Source organism: Lynx rufus, unplaced genomic scaffold, assembly GCF_022079265.1.
Source record: "Lynx rufus isolate CCGP_SWC_20201006 ecotype Redwood Valley unplaced genomic scaffold, mLynRuf1.p SCAF_2, whole genome shotgun sequence".
NCBI classification, from domain to species: Eukaryota; Metazoa; Chordata; class Mammalia; order Carnivora; family Felidae; genus Lynx; species Lynx rufus.
The window spans coordinates 111,682,190-111,688,401 of NW_025814834.1; the positions used below are offsets into that span (position 1 = coordinate 111,682,190).

The 6,212-nt window shown below is 44.6% G+C and overlaps 1 long non-coding RNA gene across 1 annotated transcript; it reads left to right on the forward strand.

The window, feature by feature from the left end:
- The first annotated feature begins 380 nt into the window (after window positions 1-380).
- LOC124515706 (uncharacterized) lies at window positions 381-5,249 on the forward strand. The gene is made up of 5 exons (XR_006962870.1): window positions 381-542; window positions 3,237-3,549; window positions 3,634-3,840; window positions 4,107-4,251; window positions 5,185-5,249. It is a non-coding gene; the product is annotated as an uncharacterized LOC124515706 (long non-coding RNA).
- Window positions 5,250-6,212: the final 963 nt, after the last annotated feature.

Consider the following 6,212-nt stretch of genomic DNA (forward strand, 5'->3'; position numbering starts at 1 on the left):
GTTATTTGGAAAGCAGTGAAACAAATAATGATAATGTTTTGGCAATAGGTCGTCACTGAACTTTCTGATTATTGAAGTGTCACAGAAATAACTGGATTTCCTTGTCAGCTATATTATAATGAACTGAGGAAGATGATTCTAGTTTTGTGACTCTTGTTTGAAACATTGCTGTTTCTGTGTTTGCTCTTCCAGATTATGACAGGATAAAACATTGCTTTGTGAACAAATTGAAGTATTTACCTTTTCTCTCTATCTGAATACTCTGAAAGTCAGAAGTGCTCAGTGAATATTCTTTCTTTCATGGCAATTACAGCTGTTTGCATAAGTTCAATGAGAATCTGTTCTCCTTGTAACAGGACACCACTGGAAACATCTGTTATATTACCAAGGCTTCTGACTGGAATGTCATGTTTGAGAGATATACATAGACTCAGATATGACCATGCAGTTTTAAGAAACTAAGGTTGACTTTTATGAAACATGGAGGCTCTTGGAAATGTTGGCCTGACACCTTGCTTACAGAGTCCCAGCAGCCTTACCAGGTGAGTAAAGAATGTCACTTCTTGGCAGGTGCAAGAACTTTAGGATATTTGGGGGGTCTTGAGAAGAGGAATTCACCCAAATCCACAGGGATTGCTGGCAAATATTTGGCTTGGCTTTTGATCCAGAGAAGCTACTAAAAGTTCAATCAAGATTCCTTATAAAAAGCTCCAGCAAAGCCAATTTTAAAAGTTCTATGTGATCAATTACCATTCTTGATGAGCTAATGAAAATACTTAGGCATTTGATAAAATTGAACTTATTTTTCCAACAAATTAGTCTTGATTTGGCTATCTTTGGAAATAAGGGTGATTTTGGAGAGAAAAAGTATGTTTCAATAATACATCTTTGCAGATGCCAAATTCTAGATCTGATGGTCTTGAAATGTTTGTTGTTTGCCTAAGCTAGACAACTTGAGATAAACTTCAGAGAAACTGCCACAATAGCTCATGTGTAGACAAATGTCTTGCTTGTTATTCTGTGGGGATAATAACAGGACCCCATGGGCATATGATTATTTGAACAGCTGGAAAATGGGATGGATTCCCCAGTAATTGTATAACTCAGCTATCACCTTGACCAATTCTGTGTGGCTGGATGACAAAACTGCTCCTTAAAAGCTGGAGCATACCCCACTCCATGGGGCTAACTGTGGACCTGTGGAGATAATGGATGGCCCCATTTCTTTATGATTGGATTGGATGATGCACTTGAGGATGCCCACATTCCCAGGCAAATCTTCTCCCACTTGCCAACGATTCCTTGTAATTAGGATATTGTTAAAGTTAGACATCAAACAAAGAGGGCTTCTTGATGGTTTATCCCTTAGCCATATTTGTCCCAGGATCCACCTCTATTGATATAAAATTGCAAATAGAGGCTTTAGCCAACCATACATTGGCCACCTTTAACCAGATCCAACTCATAGTCACCCACAAATTCAAAATGTGGTCCTCCAAAACCTTGATATCCTGGCTGCAGCTCAAGCAGGAACCTATGCTTCATGAAAACAGAGTAATATGAATATACTCCAGATTATCACAGAAATGTGACATGATTACTAACTGATGTGAATACTCAAATTGAGGCTCTATAGAATCCTTCCCTCTCTTTCAATGACTGGTCAAGTTCCTGGTTTAGGGGAGGACTGCTGTCAACTATTAAGGGTCTCTTTGCTGGGCTTCTCATTCTTATAGCCATACTGATCCTAATATGTTGCCTTTTTCAATGTTTTTCCACTTGGTACTGAGACTACTTCACTACGTTAACTTCACATCGACAGATGGGCCTTACCACCCACAGAGATACTTCTTTGCTGTCCACATTGGACTCAGCTGCCTCCACCTTATTAACTCCCCTCTATGTCCCTGACTTCCAATGTTGACCCATAGGTAGGGACATCTCTATGCCCTTATTCAGCAGGAAGAAGCTACACAAGATGGGACTTTCTGTCTTCAACAACCTTAAAAATTTAAAGGTCAAAATTGTTCAGGGGGGGAAATGATGAGATAACAAAAGGCAAGCTGAGGGATAAAGGCAAACTAATACTCCACAAACTGCCCCCCCCCACCCCAAGGTGGGATGTGTGTGACATTCTCCAGGCACTCATGACTGCCTAAGAAGAAAGAAAGGAAAAACAAATGGTCAGCTGACAAAGATCACAGTCATGAAGGATGTGAAACTCAGTTTGTCAGGGTCTTACTGATTTACAAGAAAAGCACAATCTTGGGGTGAGTGGGTGGCTCAGTGAACTGGCTGAGGGTCTGACTCTTAATTTCAGCTCAGGTTTCGATCTTACAGTTTGTGAGATCAAGCTTAGCATTGGGCTCTGTGCTAATATCCAGACCTTGCTTTAGATTCTTTTTCCCTCTCTCTCTGCTGCCTTCCCTGCACCCACCCCCTCCAATAAATAAACTTAAGGAAAACAAATAAGAGGTGTCTAGGTGGCTCAGTCGGTTAAGCATCCTACTTTGGTTCAGGTCATGATCTTGCGGTTTGTGGGTTCAGGCCCTGTATCGGGCTCTGTGCTGACAGCTCAGAGCCTTGAGCCTGCTTCAGATTCTGTGTCTCCCTCCCTCTCTGCCCCTCCACTGCTCGTGCTCTGTCTCTCTTTCTCTGAAAAATAAATAAATATAAAAAAAAGAAAAGCACAATCTTGAGAATAATTAGAACTCTAACCTTCACAAACCTATAGACTCAGTTTCTTGGAACCCTAATGTCACCTTCCCCTCCATAGGATAGAAGACCCTATATAATCACTCTTCACACTTGTAATGCAGCCCTTTCTGCCCATGGGTTCTGTCCCTGTGCTTTAATAAAATCACCTTTTTACACTGTAAAATGTCTCAAGAATTCTTCCATGACTGTTGGGCTCAACAATCTCACATCAGAAGGAGCCTGGAGGAACTGTACAAAATGGAAGCTTTTTCAGGCAGAAGGAGGTGGGATAAGGAAGTTATTAGAAAAAAAAAAGAATTCTTTCAGGCAAGGTCAACTGCCTTTGGGGACAGCAGGGTTCTATCAGGTGGATTACCTCACTAGTGCCGACCAGAAAATTCCAGACTGACTGGTTACAATTATATTCCTGGAGAGGCTGAAACCGCAATTAGGTTAGACATTAAGTCTTGGTGTGGTGACATGGGCTTAGCACAAGTTACTCAATTTGGAGCCTGTTGTTTCTTTTTCTCTTTTAACAGAAGGAAAAGAGAAGGAGCAGGTGGGTGCAGGTGATGCTTCTCTGACTTAGGAGTGTGTCTCTGAGATCTGGCTTGGACCTGAAGCCTGGACACAAGCCACTCTGCAGACATGTCACCCACCCATAGAAATAAGACATTTGAGACCTCATAGAAAGAAGACATGTGGAGACACCCCCAAAGGGAGCAATTCAGGGTGACAACAGCAAAGCCCTTTTCATGATCTGTTTGAATTACTGCCTTCTGTCCCAGCTCGCCAGTTCTCACATGGGACCAGATGAGAAGGTGCCATTGGGAGACCCAGCCTTCATGCCAGGTGAGCGCCAGCTGTGCCTCTGCTCCTCAGCCCAAATGAGGGCAGAGAAGCCCTCTGGCCAGCGGCATTACTTATCTTCCTTAGATTCCTGGGCAATCTGGTCCTGCATCTCTGCTGTGAGAAGGGGTAGGCTAAGGCTGGAATCATCTGGAGGCCTCCAGAAGGAGCCATAGAAGATGGCAGGTGTTTCATGTGGCTGCACTAAGGGCTCTCATGGCCTGGGTCCAGCCTAACAGGCCCTTTTTTGACCAATCCTGGGAAATCATGTCCACTGCATTTTATTGATTACAGGTGAGTCCCAGCCCCACTCCCTAAAGAACTCAAGGCTCTAAATGGGAGGAGCATCCAGTAAACTGTGTAAAAGAGCAGGTGGGGTGGGGAGCACGCTGTGGTATGATTGGAAGATATACTCAGTGGACAGCATTGCTCCATCCCTCTGCTCAGGATGTCCTTCCTTCTGGCCCACCTGGAGTCAATATTTCCTTTCCACAGCTCAAAAAATCCACAGCTGTGATTAAACCTTATTCTCTACCCACTTTGTGTCTCCATTTGAACAGCTAAAAGTACTGAAGGAAGCATATGAGCCCCCTGGCTGGTCTCACATTCAGTTGGCAAATCCTGGAAGTGGCCTGGCCATCATGCAGTATCTCTTCATCCTTTCCTATGGGAAGGACTTCTCTTCCCTTTTCACCAACCTGAGAGGTAAGCAGAACCTCTGTAGGTAAGTTCCCTGCAGGCTGCCCTCCTGAGAAGAGGTCAGAATGAGGGCTGCATTAAGGCCTCCTTCTGGCAAAAGGGGGAAGACAACTTAAGAGGACAATCTTCCTCCTCATAAAGTTGTCTCCATTGGGTCTGGGATTCAGGCTATCATCCCAGGGAAGGGTCTGGGACCACCTAAAAATGAACGTTGTGTAGCAGAAGACCCTACAGGTCAAGGGGCCATGGAGTGAAGCTGTTGTAAGCAACACCTTGGCAGTCCCCTGATCTTGCCAAGGAAGGGATGGGTGTATCTCTAACCAAGCAGCTTAAGATCCTGAAACCTGAGGGCCAGGTCCTCTCCAGGAGTCTGGTTCAACTCTGCTGACTGTGGGTCACTTTCCCAGGCTGTGAGAGGACAGGTGAGCAGGCACCTGCTCCTGTTTTGAGCTTTGAGAGTGCCCCTCCCCATTCACTGTTCCAGAAACGCTGGTCTCTTGCTGCCCAGTCATGTCCCTGACTGGAGGACACTGCTACATCTCTTCCCTCACCTACAGGCCGTTCACAACTCTATGTGCAAAGGTGGTGTGACCTGTTTTTGTAGCCAATCCCATATATTAAGCTTTTATCCCACCAATAAAAGTCTACTTCTAACATACTCTCTGCTAACTAAGTGTCACCTGGTTCAGACTTAGTGATATCTTTGTAATTGTTTCTGTTTCTGATTAGGGTCCCTTTAATGCTACCTAAGCACCCAAGGGTATAGACTAAAGTTGACTTCTGGCACACTCTTCTCAAGTGTTTTAAAGTATGTTATAGTCAATATAAAATACAAGGAGGAAAAGGATGGCTCCAGTCTTATCTTCAGGTTCTGACAAGTGCTCCTGGAAGAGTGCTTGCGTGTGTGCATACATGTGTGCATGTGTGTTTGTGTTATAGCTGTTCATACAGATGGTGCCCATAATAAGCTGGATAACTTGGAAGCAGTGGCTGAGCTGTCTGGGTAAGTGGATTCACAGGTCTGACGTGGGGGTCCTGGCTCTGATGACTTTCTCTGAGCTCCCAGCAAGATGGAGGAGGAGCAGGGGGAGGAGAGGTGGTGGCAGTTCGTTCACTCCTGGGTAGAAAAGAATGTCTTCCTGAGGATCACTCCTGTCTTCTTCTAAAGCAGCCCTGGCCATCCATTCCATCTGATTCCATGGGCAAACAGGGATGCAGGGAGGGGGTACATGATGTGACTTCTCCATGAGAGGAAGCCTAAGGACTTGCCCCCCACCCCCATTGTAATGCCTTAGTGTGTCAATCTGAAAAATCAGGGGGCTGGACTCTGATCCCTCCCAGTTCTGACATTCTGAGCATATGGTCTGCGGTGGCTGTTGTGTGGGTGCTGGAAGATCTGCATGTGTTGGGAAAATAGGCTTCAGAATCAAGAGTATGCATGTAGCTCTGAGTGTTGATGGAAGGCTGAGAGAAGCATACTCCCTTCTGCTCAGTAGCGTCTGGGCAGTTTCCCTTTTCTGTGGGAACCTGCTCACCTTCTGCTTTTCCAGTGAATACATTTGCAACTTTAATATTGCGTTGCTGGGGATTTACTTGGTTCATTTAACAAAATGATTTACTGTGATGGGGATTGTTTGCTACTTGGCTTCACTGTGATAGACACCTGAGTCTGTGCTCTTCTGCAGAGACGATTGGGAAGGGACTCCCATCAAGACCCCCTCTTCCTGCCACCATGAATTGTGTCATGACAGACATTGGTGATATAATTCCAACCAATGCATTCACCTTTAGAGCCTTGATTTAAGAACGCCCACACAGATATGACAAATGGCTAGTGTGTAATTTTGGCTAGCAGAATATATGCCCCCAGAATCCAATATATTTCTTAACCTCATACAGTTTAATAGAGGCCAGTGTGAATTTGCTTGAGACCTAACACACCATAACTCAGTCTGTTTTTTATAGCT